At 37.5% G+C, this 18,688-nt stretch overlaps 1 protein-coding gene across 1 annotated transcript in view; it reads right to left on the reverse strand.

Moving 5' to 3' along the window:
* Positions 1–18,387, reverse strand: part of sns (sticks and stones) — a 345,229-nt gene extending 326,842 nt beyond the window's left edge. The window contains exon 1 of the mRNA XM_069507275.1: positions 18,152–18,387. The gene's annotated coding sequence lies outside the window, so the exon portion shown is untranslated. The remainder of the gene's footprint in view (positions 1–18,151) is intronic.
* Positions 18,388–18,688: the final 301 nt, after the last annotated feature.

Here is an 18,688-nt window from a genome sequence, read left to right on the forward strand (position 1 = left end):
TAAAATGAACTAATACGCGTTTTCACAATTAAAAATGGCACTATTTTGATTTTTTTTTGATAGGCAGGTCACTCAAAATGTTTTTTTATTCCGATACGTAAGTTAGCCATTGAATGCGATCTTACCTGGTGGTAAAAGATGATGTAAGGATTCTAACAATACATCAAAATCTGTGGAGACATTTACAAGTTTTGGTGAAATATAGAAACTCACATACACACAACGTGAAAATATTACATTTTATTTTTTGGCAGTCATGTAAAAAGACTCCACTCCATTATTTGCGCAGGCTCTAAGAAGTTGTAAAAGAAAAGCTATGGATGCACGTTGCAGCCGTGAGCCTTCGGTGTTACGTGTTAAATTTCTCGTGCTTCTTACAGTTCCTTGTAAAATCCCACACACATACACGCGCGTTCAGTGCGACGCGACTTTATTTGCGTTTGGCGTAATTTCTACCATGTCCGCTGGCTATAAAGGCTTTTACGAGATATCGATTTTATAGACGAAATCGTAAAGTATTAAAAAGTCTCATTTTTCCATCTTATGCTTCAATCGTAAAGATTCTATCACTTTAGTAAATAATGGTTAAATAATTTATGACTTTGCATTTTAAACGACACTATCTAAACTGCCTTTTGCAAGTGGTTTTAACTTTTAACTTTTATTCATCAAATAGCTTCAATTTCGTTTTAAAAATTAATAGAGATTTAGACTGTTTGATATCCAAAGGGAGAGAATTCCATAGCAGTACAGCGGTAACAGTAAATGATTTAGCATAATAAGAAGAGGAGTGTGTAGGCACTTTCAGTACCCGTAGTACAAGATTTTACGTCTCACCAAACCAAATTCGAGAGTCGAAATACTTCCGCGTTACAGTAAACTGGATCTTAAATGCCTTGTCTTAAAGCTCAAGTTTGTCTACACTTCTACAGCCAGCGCTCCAAGCGGAAACATTGCGAAATTAAAATCAGTGGCATTGAATATTTGACTTCAATTCAAGGCTGTTTAGGTCCATTTTACTGTAACGCGGAAGTATTTCGACTCTCGAATTTGGTTTCGTTTGGTGAGACGTAAAATCTTGTACTAGGGGTACCTACTGGCGTAGATTATTTTGAGAACGAAGAGAAAAAGAGTGTGTATCACATCGGTACTCAAATCTTTCTTTAAGATAAAGAGGAATGGAGGGATTGAACAGTATACAGTAACAAGATTGATTGAAGTAGTGGAGTTCCTGAGAAATGCTACAAAAAACCTATAAACTAGACAAACACAGCCTCCTACAGCCTTAATCCTAGACAAACACTGAATGGCTGACCTCAGTAGCGAGTCCCACTCAGTAGTCATTAAGTATTTCTTTAAACTTGTATTGGCTTGCGACATACTATCTTTTTAACCCACGCGTTAGCCTACTTGCGGGTTATGTGTGGTGCAAGTTATAAGCTTCCGCGATTACTACTCGTATGAATTTCGAATAGAGCCTCCAATCTCAGCGAAGACCAACTACGCAGGAAATCTAAAAGTATAAAAGGAAAAGCTAGCTGATTGATCTATCAACGTACAGTGCAAACTACTGAACTAAGAGCCCGTGAGGGCCAGACATTCGCTATTTTATAAAAGTTAAAAGTTTATACATGCGCATTGTCCCCAATACAAAGTTTTGATCATCGTGGTTTTGGCAGATAACAGGTAGGTAACAAAGGTGTATAAAATCTTTCGTCAAAGCATAAAGTATTTTTTTTATATATTTTGTTTGGAATAATATTAGCAATTACATCATGCAATAAAGTAATTTTTTATATATTTTGTTTAAATAATATTAGCAATTACATCATGCATTGCCAGTGTACTTCGTATCGTGGAAACCCCGAACGTATTCCGAATAAAGTTTAAGGGTGTTAGAGTGTTTAGTGGAGGCACATTTTTTATTGGCAAATTCATTTTCATGCGCAACTACAGAGGGGCTATAAATATTTTGATCATGCCAAACATTAATCGCTGTCGCTTATGGTTGGCGACCCATTAATAAAACAATATGTAGGTGGAGCCAACATTTGTGTGAGGCAATTATTATGTCTCCCCGTCCGTCTGTGCGTTTGTTTAAGGCTTTCCGTGTATGCGGAGAGATTTCGTAGGTTTTTGGGCTGTTTGTGTAACATATTAGAAGTAACAAATTATATTACATTGCTTTGATATTTTTTTTCCTGCTTTTTGCCTTATTAAAGTAGACATAATGTATACAGAATGTAACAAGAACGCTAGCAAAAAATTTGCGTTATTGTTATACTACTTAAACACAATCCAATACCAATAAACTCATTTTGTAGTTTTAGTATTTTTCAATGTATAGCGTGCAAAACTCGGGTCAATGCCCCGCTTACGACACATCATTGACTCCGAGTGACCTCTGGCGTCAATCAGACTATGTTTGATTTATGACACTGTTTTATTTATGTTTTATGGTAAACTTTTATGATTTTGTAAAAGTTTTACAAAATAATAGGATTTTTTCTATTAATGTTTTCGCGGTTTTTTTATCAACCCAAGGGGTATGAGGTTAATAAAACTAGGGTTTTATAACCCTTCCAGGTGAGCCCGCATCCATCTTAGATTGCATCCATCATCACTTAGCACCAGGTGAGATTGCAGTCCAGGGCTAACTTGTATCTGAGTTAAAAAAAACAGATGAACCAAAACACTGCACTAAACTCGGCCACGTGTAAAATAGTCTTTATTAAATTTAAGTTTAGTGTACCTACCTGCATTAAAATATCGACCGGTTTAATCAGCTTACCATATTAGGCGAGTTGATTTACATTTAATCAATGAACCGTTAGTTTTATCACGATATTCAAGTAAATAGGAATTAGGCGTATCTTGATACGGCCAATGAACTGGATTGGTAACAAAAAAACTGACCTGACGTATTGTTGTCATATCCGCCATATTGGATTTGTCATGACGTCATTTAGTAAGTTGGTAGGTACCCAAAGAAATCTTAATAACAAGGCAAGATTTCTGTGGTCGTACCACTGAAACGGGCATATAGTCTGCGACAGGTCGAGATGGCAATGGGGTATGAGGCGGGGGAATGCTCCGCACACCCGCACGTTACTCGCGCTCGCCCGCACCGGGTTACCGCAGGAGCTGTGAAGGTGTGCGGGGCATTCTCTCCCCAATTGCCATCTGTACCTGAATATTATAAATACAACAGTGTCTGCTTGTCTGCTAACTTTTCACGGCCCAACAGTTTAACCGATTTTGATGAAATTTGGTACAAAGCTTACATCCCAGGGAGGGAAACAGGCTACTTTTTATCCCAGAAAATCAAGGAGTTTCCACGGGATTCTTAAAGGCCCATCCATTTAACCGTTTTGTATGAAATTTGGTACAGAGGTAGCTTGCATCCCGGAGATTGACATAGGAAATTTTTATTTCGGAAAATCAAAGAATTCCCACCGGGTTTTTAAAAAACCTAAATCCACGCGGACGAAGTCTCGGGCATCATCTAGTAAGTATATATGTATAAAGGTTTATACTGACAAACCAACATACACCCATACATTAAACTCTTAAAAAGCATCATAAAATGGTCAACGAACGGCATTGGTCACAAAAAAACCGGCCAAGTACGAGTCAGCCTCGCGCAATGAGGGTTCCGTACTACAGTCGTATTTTTTCGACATTTTGCACGATAATTCAAAAACTATGATGCATAAAAATAAATAAAAATCTGTTTTCGAATTTACAGGTGAAGACCTTTCATGTGATACCACCCACTTGATATAGTCACTCACTTCGAAAGTTGAAAATACTAATTATTAGTTTATGACCACAATTAATTTTTTTTTGTGTGATCTAACCCTAAATTCACAGTTTTCAGATTTTTTCCCCAAATGTCAGCTATATGATCTACCTACCTGCCAAATTTCATGATTCTAGGTCAGCGGGAAGTACCCTGTAGGTTTCTTGACTGACAGGCAGACAGACAGACAGACAACAAAGTGATCCTATAAGGGTTCCGTTTTTCCTTTTGAGGTACGGAACCCTAAAAAGAAATAATAAAATAAAATAAAAATATTAAAACACACCATTCGGTGGCCACATGTAACACGTTCCCACGTCTTCATGTGGAGATCCTTGCGAAATGTGTTTACTGTTTAGGTATTGTACCTACTTCGCATTGACTTATAATACACTAGCGACCCGCCCCGGGTTCGCATGGGTGCAATGTAGATACTAATGTAGTGTCAGTGAGGAGTGATTAATAATCCACACTTCCATACTAATTTATAAATGCGACAGTGTGTCTGTCTGCTAGCTTTTCACGACCCATCTGTTCAACCGATTTTGATGACTTTCGATGGAAGCTTGATTTCTTCCGACATTTTGTTCAAATATCGTCATATTTCAACAAATTAACACAAACCAATATTAAAGTATACTTATAAACCTTCCTCTTGAATCCTTCTATCTATTGGTGAAAATCGCATTAAAATCCGTTGCGTAGGTTTAAAAGATCTACGCGTTCATACATACAGACAGCGGGAAGCGACTTTATTTTATATTATGTAGAGATTATATTACTTCGTATGAACAGGGCCATTGAACAAACAAAATGGCATCGACTCATTGGTGCTAGCACCAATGCAACCTCAGTGACGTCTGGATTTCAAACGGGTCGTTCATTAGTATCTAAGAGGTGTCGCTGATTTATTTGGTTCCAAAACCGTGAATTTTGTTCGCTTGGGCATATCTTGTCATTTATATCGATGCTACTACGTCATGGTATAGTGCGGATTCGTGTTACAAAAAGACATTTTACTTTGGTGTTACAGTAGCTGGCAAAAAATATTGTACATCGACCTTTAGAATGAGACTGGTTCATGCCCGCGACTTCGTCCGCGTGGACTACACAAATTTTAAACCCCTATTTCACCCCCTTAGGGGTTGAATTTTCAAAAATCTTTTCTTAGCGGATGTCTACGTCATAATAGCTATCTGCATGCCAAGTTTCAGCCCGATCCGTCCAGTAGTTTGAGGTGTGTGTTGACAGATCAGTAAGTCAATCAGTTACCTTTTCGTTTTATATCTTTAGATTTCGGTTTCGTAGAGCGTTGAATAAAAAATAAAAACCGGCCAAGTGCGAGTCAGGCTTGCGCACAGAGGGTTCGCGTACTACAATCGTATTTTTCGACATTTTGCACTATTTTTATGCATGATGCATAAAAATAAATAAAAATCTGTTTTAGAATGCACAGGCGAAGTCCTTTCATATGGTAACCCCACTTGATAATGTTATCTTACTTCGAAAATTGCAAATACTAATTATTAGTTCATGAACACAATTTTTTTTGTGTGATGTAACCACAAATTCACGGTTTTCAGATTTTTCCCCAAATGTCAGCTATAAGATCTACCTACCTGCCAAATTTCGTGATTCTAGGTCAACGGGAAGTACCCTGTAGGTTTCTTCACTGACAGACAGACAGACAGACAACAAAGTGATCCTATAAGGGTTCCGTTTTTCCTTTTGAGGTACGGAACCCTAAAAAAGGCGAACAATTGCGCACATGCTCCAGAAAAGCACACTAACACTAAGTACACTAAACAATCACACTGAATGTGATCTAAAGGAGCACGTCTCGCGAATGTGAAAATATATAAAAGTGCAAACACAATACCCCCAGAGCGATCTCCCGCGTCGCACGCATCTGTTCGGTGTTCTGATAAAACTGTTTATGTTGGGGCGACCATGTGTACGTCACGTCAGAGTATACTAGAGTGAGGCGTCGACCTAACGCGGTGTCCTGCGTGAGCGACGAATACTACGCGACGCGACGCTCTGAACGCGACGAACGCGATCAACTCAACGGCATATCGTGCTTGCGGCCAATATGGCAGTCTGCGGCGATACGCGACGTAACGCGTACTTGTACTTGATTTCATTTTATTTATCCATTTACTCGCCAACTTTATATATTCTATGCCACTGACGTTTAGGTAATATTTAAAAGGCGGTCACTGAAAATCAGCGTTGGGGCGTCTGGTACCTCAGATATATGCTATATTATAGAGGTTTGTGTCTGAGGGGCCCGACGTCTCAACACAAGCTGAGTGGCCTACCTGTTCGAGGTGTTGCACTGCTGTACAGGACGATATTGCCTACACCATGTGTTAGAAATCATGTTATAAATATTAATATTTGTAATGAGTTAAATACTATGGCCATAATTAATAGAGCGCATTAAATATAATATGAAGGAAACATTTGATTGAATGAAGAATATTGCAACCTAAACCTTATGTGATTCATTCAATCATATGTTGTTGACAATACACATCCCTAAATTGCATATCTATTTAAAGTAACTTACTTACTAAGCTTGCTAATCGTTAAAATTACTAAAATTATTTATCAAAGTAGTATTACATATATTTGTTTGTTAACATAATAATGACTTTAATTAAGATACTTTGAAAACTAATCGTAAGGAATGAACGAAGGTAACTTCACGTCATTTCGATTAATAGCTGAATTCATTCATGATAAACAATATAAAAGCCGTGTGGCCTAATAGGCAGGTAGTTCTGTAATGAAAACCGACAAATAAACTTGTGAAATCGTCTTCGAGTTATTTTTCCTTCGTGGACACCTTACACATGTACCACCTATATGCCTCGAATAAACATTGTTCTAATCTATTCTGAACAAAATTGTACTGTACTTCTCCATGATTCAAGAAGTAATGACCAAAATCACGTAGGACATTTGTTGCGTGTAGCATCGCATCGCATTACGTAGTATTCGTCGCCCACATAGGACACCCCGTAATACAACGCAAATCATCAACGTAAAAAAAAGTCAAATGGTTTATTCAAAATAGGTAATAAATTACACTTTTTGATGGTCGGTTCTTGCATTTTTTTTTAAAGAATATTAGCCATATTAAATGACTAATATTCCCCTTTCCTCTCCAATTAAGCGTCAGGCTTGTGCTAGGAGTAGGTACGACAATAGTGCAACGGGCGGGATTTGAACCGTCGACCTTTCGGTTTTCAGTCCACTCCTATACCGGTTGAGCTATTGAGGCTCAAAAACTAAAGCTAAGAGGGTTTCAAACGCTCCCGGGCCTGAGAAGAAAGAGCCCACAACAAAGTTTTATTTTACTCGTACGAACGCACGATTAAACATACTGATCTCGAATAGGTGTCCTAATTGGCATGAGCGCGACGATCGCGTATTCGCGTTCGATTAGACGCAAGCACGCGATGGTCGCATCGCTTACTCGCGCGATAATCGCGTTGTATCAGGACCCTTGTCCTGATACAACGCGATTATCGCGCGCGCTTTAGGAAACTCTCGGTTTGATCCTGTTCCTGAATCGACGATATTATGTCAAATATATGAAGCTATGGGTAAAGTGCCTGGATCCAGGCGGCGCAAGACCATGGCGTGTGGAAGTCCCTACAAGAGACCTATGTCCAGCAGTGGACGTCTATTGGTTGATGATGATGATGATGGGTGACGTGAAATGAAATAGGCGATTCATAGGCTACCTAGCTTGCCAGTGGATGGCAGATGGCAATTGGGATATGAGGCAGGGGGAATGGGGACGCCCCGCACACCCGCGCGTTACCCGCGCTGGCCCGCACCGGGTTAGCGCGGGGCCTGTGCGGGTGTGCGGGGCGTTTCCTTTCCGATTGCCATCTCGACCTGTCGCGGACTGTACTTAATATCCAATCAAGAACAACACAGGTCTTGTCCTACAAAATGTAGATGCTTGGTATTCCCAATAAAATGTTCAGTATAATAAAAATCTTTGGCATATGGTTTAACTACGTACTTCAAAACATTGCGTACAAAAGGAGTAGCTTTTTTTTGTAATATTTACTTAATTTACCATCATGATGATCAACCTATCACCCGGTCCACTACTGAGTACAAGTCTCCTCTCGCTAATGTCACTGTCGTGAACTGCGCCTAAAGTAGCACATGGTTATAAAAAAAAATAGTGTATCAAATGACAGTCCCGAAATGTTGTATATTTTTAGTTAGGACCAACGTATCGCACGTGCCGTCACACTGTCACATGTGGCCCAAACATAATTTATCATTTCTCAAATTTGTATCCGTGCTAGTTAACATAGTAACAGTCCTTGACGGCATAGTAATTGCGTTTATTAAGGTGACGCAGGACGCTCGACCGAAATTGGCAGCGCACGTGGGTAACGTGTTTGCTTTTCACTTGACATTGTATGAGAAAGTTGAGAGGCACGATGATTATCACTGAAATCAAGCGCGCGAAAAAGGTTTAGGAAAAGTATTTTTGAGAAAAAACTACTGAATTTATGTTTGCAAAGTAAATTTATTTCAACTAATGAATAAATAAACTACGTCTAATGATAAATTGTTTTACAATTTTCATATCCCTAATCTTATTTATTTACGCCCAAAGTTGTCATAAATTTAGTGTTAAAATAGGAATCTTTTGAGGCTCGTAACTTTTAAATCAATATTTTTTTCAATGTTTTAGATATCATTGAACCTAGATAATGACGAGATAAATCAATATAATTCTTAGTTTTGTGCGTACAATATCGAATATTGTTGTATTTTCCCTCCTACGTTTGTATGGAGAAAGCACCGAACTGAGTCCCCTTAAGGCGAGTCACCGAGGCGGGCAGCGCGGCTTTGAAGTAAACCGCTTGGCAACATTCAAATTCTGTGTTTCAAACGTTAAATTTGAATTTAATAAATTATAGAAGTCCTGTTGAAAACCAAAATTTAGCAGGTTCTCTGTAGTAAAGTGTAGTAAAAGACAAATATTTCCATATAAAAATTATTTGCCAAGTCAGAAATTTAAGTATTAAATAATTCGTTTTAGACTTTTATTTCGGCTTATTTCAAGATTTTATTTGATCGAGTGAAGTACCTCCTATTGTGTATCAAAGTAGCACATTCTTTAGACAATGTCTTTAGGTATATTGTATATTTTTAGCAAGGCCATTATTTAATAGTAAATACCTAAAACATTTGATCTAGCAAACCAGTTTTTTCCGCTTAGCCTCGGTGACTCGCCTTAAATACGAGTAACTAGCTGATGCCCGCGACTTCGTGCGCGTGGATTTAGGTTTTAAAAATCTCGTGGAAACTCTCACTCGTGGAAATGTCACTTTCCAGGCATTCACCTAATATATGTATTACCATCATATTGATGAGATGAGAAAAACGAAGATCTTATTTAAACAAACAAACCGACAAGAAATCGAGTCAATAAACGTAATGTTTAATTCAGGACACTTACCTCTGTGTATATCCATACTAATATTATAAATGCGAAACTGTCTGTCTGTCTGCTAGCTTTTCAGCCGATCCGATTGACCGATTTTGAAATTTGGTGCACAGCTTTAGGCCCCCGAAAATCAAAGAGTTCCCATGATTCACAAACCTACATAATATATCCACATAGGCGAAGTTACAGACACCGTCTACTTAAATGTACAAGGTTCGGAGACAGCTTGCGTCCCAGTGACGGACGGACAGACGAGGACAGACTATACCTTCTATCCCGGAAAATCGAAGAATACTTACGGTATTTTTTAAAACCTTTTTTGCGAACAATCTCGCGGGAATCTATATATATAAAAGGGAAAGGTGACTGACTGACTGACTGACTGACTGACTGACTGACTGACTGATCTATCAACGCACAGCTCAAACTACTGAACGGATCGGGCTGAAATTTGGCATGCAGATAGCTATTATGACGTAGGCATCCGCTAAGAAAGAATTTTTGAAAATTCAACTCCTAAGGGGGTGAAATAGGGTTTTGAAATTTTGTAGTCCACGCGGACGAAGTCGCGAGCATAAGCTAGTATTATATAATTTTCAATCTCTATTTAAAAAATCTTAAGTACCTATTTGATTTAGAAACTTTTAATGGCATCATTTAGGTGGAATTACAGGAAACATTATTATTAACTTTTACTTTAAATTACTTCCCATTGAAATCGCTCTTAAATAAAAACGATATTATTAGATCTCAGAAAAACATTCAAAAATCAATTAAAAACTTTCACTATGACTAAATTAATATAAAAGGTATGGAATCCCACGCGTTATATTCTAGTTTCTAACATAAATTTAGCATAATATTATGTACTAGCTTATACTCGCGACTTCGTCCGCGTGGACTACACAAATTTCAAACCTCTATTTCATTTCCGTAGGGGTTAAATTTTCAAAATTTCTTTCTAAGCGGATGCCTGCGTCATAATAGCTATCTGCATGCCAAATTTCTGCCCGATCCGTGTCGATAGATCAGTCAGTCAGTCAGCTTTTCCTTTTATACAGATGGCCGGGGATGTGACATCTAAAAGAAAATTTTAAATACCTTATGTTAAGGCGTATCCAAATCACCCATATATTATGTTCAGCGATTTTTTATAGTTTAGGTGATATGAATTTTTTAATGATTTTTTCATAATTTTCATCTGTCAGTGGTTTTTATTTTTTTTCTCTTTCTGTAGAACATTTTTGGACATTTTTTTCGTCGTAATTAGTAACCATAAACTCAACTATTGCTTGAAAAAATTTACTGCTACTTTTATCCCGAAAAATCAAAGAGTTCTCACGGCATTTGTGAAAAACCCCAAACCACGCATCATCCTAGTACTTAATATAAATATGATGGATCAGTCCAATTTGATTCATCTCTTGGTTGTGGTTAAAGTACATAGAGCCTCAATAGCTCAACCGGTATAGGAGTGGACTGAAAACCGAAAGGTCGACGGTTCAAACACTGCCCGTTGCACTATTGTCGTACCTACTCCTAGCACAAGCCTGACGCTTAATTGGAGAGGAAAGGGGAATATTACTCATTTAACATGGCTAATATTCTTTAAAAAAAAAACGATGGGGCCGATTCTCTAGTACACAATCTCTAAACTAAACTAAATTAACAGGTCTAAATCTAGTGCTTTCCTTTTCCGCAAGCAACATTATGAAAGGGATAGCAATAGATTTAGACGTGATATTTTAGTTTAGTTTAGAGATTGTGTACAAAGGAATTAGCCACAATATTTAGCGTAACAAGACAAACAAAACGAGGCAGAGGCAGGTAACTCAAGTGCACAGGACGCGTATCCTGAGCCGACAACAGGTTCTTATACTTAGCGGTCACGTTGGCTTAATCGTAATCAAGCTGGTTTGATTCCCACGGTGTTTTTAGATTTATTGTGGTTTTTATGCCGTAAAGTAGTCAGTTTACTAGTTGGACCTGTTCTGTATATTACGGTGAAAGTTTTTTTTTTATTTACTTGGGTATTTATTAAGTAAGTATTAGATAAGGAAGTCGATTTAGTTGCTTTTGCTAAAAATTAAGTTATTTAAATAAAAATGTTTCGGTCATTTTGCTTAAAGCGGGTAGCTCCAAAAAGTAGTTCATTTTTTTATGAAACAAATTTGCTAATTTTGGACCAAAATTTTACCTTTAACCAAAATTAAATAATTTATTCAAATTGGTTATAGTCCGTACAAAATGAGAACTCACGCGCCATTTTGTCAAAAGTAAGATTCGCCTTTATAATAAGGACTAAAATCGTACTTTTCACATAGTAGTTGAAACAAAAAGTTAAAATGGCGCGTGAGAACTTAAAATTTATGCATTATAATATCATTGCACACTTTTTGATTGTCAAATTTTGAAATTTTTAGGATACCTAATAATATAATTCTAAATAATATCTGTCCCGGCCGTACTCACGTGTTTAGTCGACGCTAGCCCGACTAGTTTCAAACCCGGGCGTGCGCGAACGGACTCCCTTGAAATAGGGCCCCGGATGGGTTCGAAACTAGTCGGGCCAGCGTCGACTAAACACGTGAGTACGGCCGGGACAGATATTATTTAGAATGGAAATCACTCACGGTAGTTTAAACGCTAAAATAATAATATAATGGTGATAAAATTAATTTCGTAAACATAAAACTAAAGTTAAACAGTTAATTAATTGACTGGGCCTCAGTGGGCGGATTAATAAATAAATTATTATAAAAGCAGGTTAAGGTCGACATTACTTAAAAATAATTAGGTAAATAGATAGCTAACATTAATCATGAAATATGATCCCTGAACATATTCATTTGGACAAAAACCACATTGTAAATGATAAACTAACGCCCCCTTTTTGAACAACTCATAGTTTCAGGCAGCCATTCTAACTCTGTGTCAAATGTCATGTAAAAAGTACGATTTTCTCCTTATTTTAAAGGTGTTACTTTTGACATGACATGAGAATTTAAAATATGCATTATAGGTAGTATATAATTATATTATCAGTATTTAAATCATAAAATATCAAATAACGTCCTAACTAACCTACCTACCCAACCATTTTAAGAACTTGACTCATTTGTTACGAGTTCGGTTGGATTGTGTAACTAATTTTAATCTGTAATGTCAAGACGCCATCTTTCAAATACCCCAATTTCCGGTGACACACACTTTAATGAATAATATAGGTACAGGGTGTTATTTTTGGGAGCCGTGAGCCGACAGTGAGGGGCGAAAATTAACTATAGTGTTTGGTATACTTTAACTTTTCTTAGTTTATTTCAAAGCCAAGTTATTATATAAGCTAGTTAAAAATTATTTTAAGATTAGAGGGTAAGATTTTGGTGATTTTTTGTTTATTGTTTACCTTACAAAAAAAAAAAAAGTCTTGCTGAAATGCGTCAAAAGTAGAATTTTTTGACGATTCAAAAGCACTTGTAAACGTTTAAACTTCTTTTACGATATAGGCGCCCACTAAGAAAGATTTTTTGGAAATTCCATCCCTAAGGGGATTAAAATATATGTGGGATAAAAGTTTGTATGAAAATCCGACTCACTTATCAAGATAAAATAACGCTATAAAAGTGGTATTTGGTTTTTTTTTATTCAGAGCTTTTCTTTAAAAATGAAGATACTATGCGTTTTTCAGGGCTTATAGAAATTACACCCACAACGGGGTTAAATAGGGGATGAAAGTTTGTATGAAAGCTGGCCATTTTTTAAGTTACCTATCTACGAAAATTGTATTTGGACTTTCGGGAAAAAAGAGCGGCACGTGTATCAGGATTTTTGGAAATTCTACCCCCTTTACCGATTCTCAAAATTAATCTACTAATCCATACTAATATTATAAAATCGAAAGTGTGTGTTTCTGTCTGCTAGCTTTTCACGGCCCAACAGTTTAACCGATTTTGATGAAATTTGGTAAAGAGTTACGGAGAGGGAAGGATATAGGCTACTTTTTATTCCCGAAAATTTAAGAGTTCCCACAGGAATTTTAAAAAACGAAATCTACGCGGACGAAGTTGCGGGCACCGTCCAGTATAATATTTGGATCCACGAATAACATCCTGTATATCTACCTACTTAACTGAGATGTACAAGATTATTATTGAATTTATTAACTTTGATTTGTGTTTTTTTTGTTTATTGAATAATTAACAGGTCATTCTCATGTTAAACTCGTAAATATTGTTCTTGACTGACTGACTGTCTGACGTAGAAACTTGCATTGAAAATTTAAATTACGAACTAGCTTATGCTCGCGACTTCGTCCGCGTGGTCTACATACATTTGAACCCCCTATTTCACGCCATTAGGGGTTGAATTTTAAAAAATCCTTTCTTAGCGGATGCCTACGTCGTAATAGCTATCTGCATGCTAAATTTCAGCCTGATCCGTCCAGTAGTTTGAGCTGTGCGTTGATAGATCAGTCAGTCAGTCACCTAATCCTTTAATTTATATATATATTATAATTTATTTATAATAGTATATTAAGATTGTTTGGAAGCGTAGGCGGCGACGTCGCCATGGCGTCCCAATGTGTTAGCACTCTAAGGTTACATTTATCGATTCTGTAGTATATTTATGGGGATTTTTACAGGTAGGGAGCTAATTGATCGAGGCAGCCGTGATAGAAGCCCTACAAGTTGTATAAGACTATCGCACCGGAAAGGAGAAGCTGTACTACGGTTCACAACCTTCGTGGTCTTTTTACCTATATTCCCTTCAATGGCGTTGGAAATATAAAAACCGACCAAGTGCGAGTCAGACTGGCGCACCGAGGGTTCCTTATTACAGTCGTATTTATTCGACATTTTGCACGATATTTTTTTTTTTTTTTTTTAATTATCAACATAGAGAATGTTTAACAAGTCCGCTTTAGACAAACAAAAAAAAAACGTCAGGGTCCCAAGGTGCTGGAATGGCGACCCCCCCCCCCCCCCCCACTAGATGGACGGACGGACGGTCGCAGGGAGCCGCCGGATTCAGGCGGCGCAAGACCGTGGCGAGTGGAATTCCCTACAAGAGACCTATGTCCAGCAATGGACGTCTATTGGTTGATGAAATGAAATGAAATGAAATGAAATGAAATGAAATGAAATGAAAATCTTTTTTATTCGTATAAACTTTTACAAGTGCTTACGAATAGTCGGATGCATCTACCACTGGTTCGGAATGCCTTTCATTGATGATTAAGATGATGATGAATGAAGAAGAAGCTTACAAAAATGTTGGCAATATTAGGTAGGTAGGCAATCTCTCTCTCTCTCTCTCCGGTCGTTCCTTCATTGCTGAAGATCGTGGTCCTGGCAACCTGCCCTCGAATGGATTATCCGTTTCCATCGGCTTCTGTCGGTAGCCATTTTCGCAATGGTTTAGTTATCATTAGTTTATGATTCCGTGGCGTCGCCCGGTTCAGGGTACCAGCTGAAAGTCAGCGCCGTATGTTCTCGTGCAACAAGGCATACAGCATAATGCTGAGCTGGGACCCTTTTTTCGGGTTGTGCCACACAATATGACAGTTTGTTCCGGTGCTTCTTTTGCTTGTTCTCAGGTGAAGAAGCGCCGGAATAACCAGCTCTTAGCTTTAAGTTGTAATGTGTGGCACAATTGCATAAATAAACGTCTTTTCATTATATATCTATGAAAAACCATTTTGTTTGTTGCTAATATTAAAAATATGTTTACAGAACTTAACAAAAGACAAAAACATAAATTAAAATTCCCATCACATAAAACCGCTCTCATCAATAATAGTTTTAACGTTATGGCAGTAAAAATTGTTAACAAACTACCTTTGGAAATAAGAGAACTTGTAAATATAAATAAAATAGAAAGCCTTAAAAAGAAGTTATTCGAATATTTAATTAAAAACATTTTTTATAGTGTTGACGAATATCTAAGATGACATTTTTTCCTTTAGTGTGTATTTGGTTACCTTTTGACATATTTTGTATTAAGTACTATCTTGTTTTTTTATTCTTTTGTGACTAAGTATTAAATTTGGCAAATTTTATCAAAACTATGTACACGTCAGGTTATGTGTCAAACCTTTTTTGCAAATAAAGATATATGTTATGTTATGTTATGTTTGTTAGGAATATCATATTGCATGCTAATAGGCAGAATTTGGCTGTACCTTTTTGTTTTGTAACATCTCCACTGTTTACCCAGATTCGCAATAAAGAAATTTTAATTTGAATTTGAATTTGAATTTCTTTCTTTCTTTCTTTCTTTCTTTCTTTCTTTCTTTCTTTCAATGTGATAAAATCCACACCGGCTGGACTCCTTTAGCTGGTCGGACCACATAGTTGGTAGGTGGTCGGTAGGTATCGTACCAAATAAACAGCGAACACGTGTGACCTCGCAATGGCTATGGATAAAGAGAGTCACTCGAAGGTCACGAATTATGGAAAATACGGTAAACATATTGACATTCCTATAAATAAATATTTAGGCATAACAAGAAAGCCCGGGGGCACCGGGAGAGCGCCTACGTAGTATATACTTAGCTAGTTACTATGAATCATCATCATCATGATCAACCCATCGCCGGCTCCCAATCCGCACATGGCCAGCGTGGTAGACTATGGCCAAAACCCTTATTACTCTGAGAGGAGACCCGTGCTCTGTAGTGAGCCGGTGATGGGTTGATCATGATGATAGATGAGAAAACTTAAAAATTGAATGTTCCTATTTCAAATCCGACCCGCCTTCCGTCCCGTTTTTATCGTTCTACCTACCCTCCTCATAATTATTTAAAAAACATTTTTAAGTTTTTACACGACTGCCCAAAAAAATGGAGTGTAATGTTTTCAAGGTTCATGTATGTATGTATGTGAGTTCCTTATTCCACCATATCTTCTAAATATCTCCCTTAACAGATCTGGATGTATCGGGTATCGTTAGGTAGGTACCTAGGTTCATGTAAGAATTCTAACTATTCTAAAGAAATATTAGTGTGCAATGTGCATACCTACATAATAAATTGTATTTTTTTTAAAGAGCAACCGTCGAGTTTCTTGCTAGTTCTCCGTACGCATTCCGAACTAGTGGTTGTATATTGACTTTTATTTGAATAAATATCTTTCTATAATATATTCGCCCTATGGTCGCGATTTCGTCCGCGTGGACTACACAAATTTCACCCCCTTAGGGTGTTGAATTTTCAAAAATCCTTTCTTAGCGGATGCCTACGTTATAATAGCTATCTGCATGCCAATTTTCAGCCCGATCCGTCCCGTAGTTTGAGCTTGATAGATCAGTAAGCCAGTCAGTCAGTAACCTTTTCCTTTTATATAAATCTTTCAAAGTCAAATGATTTATTCAAAATAGGTAATAAATTACTCTTTTTGATAGTCAGATGTTGGATTTGTATAGTGGTGATAATTATTACGCAAACTTAAAACTAAAGCTACGAGGGTTCCTAACGCGCCCAGGTCTGAGAAGAGCCCACAACAAACAAATTTCCGTTATATATACCTATTCTAAACAAGCCTTATATTCCCCTTGTCCCCCTTTTCCCTCCATTCAAGCGTTAAGCATGTTTGGAGTAAATACGACATTAATTCGACGGATTAGAACCTAATACCTTTCAGATTTACGTCTACCCACCCAAATCTTTAAGCTATTGAGGGTAGACCTATATTACTACTCATCTATATCCATACTCCATACTATACTGTTACTAGCTGATGCCTGCGACTTCGTCCGCGTGGACTAAGTTTTTTAAAAATCCCGTGGGAGCTCTTTGATTTTTCCGGGACAAAAACCCTATAGCCTATGTCACTCTCCAGGTCTTTATCTATACCTTTGCCAAAAATCACGTCAATCCGTTACACCGTTGCGACGTGATTGAAGGACAAACCAACAAACAAACACACTTTCGCATTTATAATAAGGGTACTGAAGTACTGATTATTATATCCCATACTAATATTATAAATGCGAAAGTGTGTCTGTCTATCTGCTAGCTTTTCACGACCCAACCGTCCAACACATTTTGATGAAATTTGGTACAGAGTTAGCTTACATCCCGGGGACGGGCATAGGCTACTTTTAATCCCGGAAAATTGAAGAGTTCCCGGGGGATTTAAAAAAACTTACACCTATCCACGCGGACGAGTCGCGGGTATCATACTATTATAGTAATATTATAAAATGTGTAAGTGTGTTTGTTGGTTTATTGTTTGTCCTTCAATCACGTCGTAACAGAGCAACGGATCGCCGTGTTTTTTTGCTTTTTTTAGTCAAGGACCTGTGTGAAATAAGCTACTTTTTATCCCGGAAAATAAAAAGTTTTAAAAACCCAAATTCTCACGGACGAAGTCGCGAGCATCAGTTAGTCACTAAATAAATAAAGAAATTATGTTGTAGATTTCTACACATCAACCTGAAAGTAGGTAATTCTAGTTTTTTGGACTTGAAATTCTATGAGGATTCCGCTATAAAAATCGATTCAATTAGAATTCAACGCGTTTGACGCGTTCGTCTAATTTTCCAAACCAGATTTCTCGCAACGTCTATCATAATACCTATTATTATTGTTGCGTATGGAATTAGCTCACTTTATGGTAATGTTTTTTAATATAAAAATTAAAGCTTTTAAGTCTCAAGTCAATTCCATAGCTAGGTAGGTATGTTCAAAACTTCAAAAACACTTATTCAATCCACACGTCGTCGACAGAAACCTAACATTATAATAAATGCCACTTTTGATAGATACTAATTAAAATACAGGTTAATAAACCGACTTAAGCACCTATACATAAAAAAAACTCATCTAGAAATGTCATGATTGAGAAAAAAAAACATACTCCCACGGTCGAAACTGGTCCCTCCGGATGTCCAAGATACAAGAAACCAGAACCAAAAAACCGGTCAAACTAAAAACTCGTTCATTGATAATTTTGTTTCACATACACTTCATTTCATTCACTAGCCACTGGCACTGTAATCCTGATTCGAAGTTCGAACTCGCGGTTTTTGGTGGTATTTTGTTTGAGCCACAGGTGTGACTCCGCGGCGCGTAAATACGTCCGAACGCGACGGAGGTTCGGGACCCAATGCCGCTGTTTGGGGGTGGGGTGCGCGCGGGGGACTGAAGGGGTAACACGAGGGGGGGGCGGGGAGGTTGATCAGTACAGGCTTCAGCCCTGGGAGCCTGCGTATATCTCATTCGCGCGTAGCATCTTGCGTGATGCGTTGAACGATTCGATTCGATTTTCAAATGGAATGGAAATGAATGCGTAATTTTCAAGCGCTTTTCTCGTATTTAGAATATTCTCGGGAATCTTTTAGATCTATTGATTACTTGATTTTAATGAATTGGGTTAAGAATGAGGATTTTAGAG

The sequence above is a fragment of the Maniola hyperantus genome, chromosome 25 (genome assembly GCF_902806685.2).
Source record: "Maniola hyperantus chromosome 25, iAphHyp1.2, whole genome shotgun sequence".
Classification (NCBI taxonomy): domain Eukaryota; kingdom Metazoa; phylum Arthropoda; class Insecta; order Lepidoptera; family Nymphalidae; genus Maniola; species Maniola hyperantus.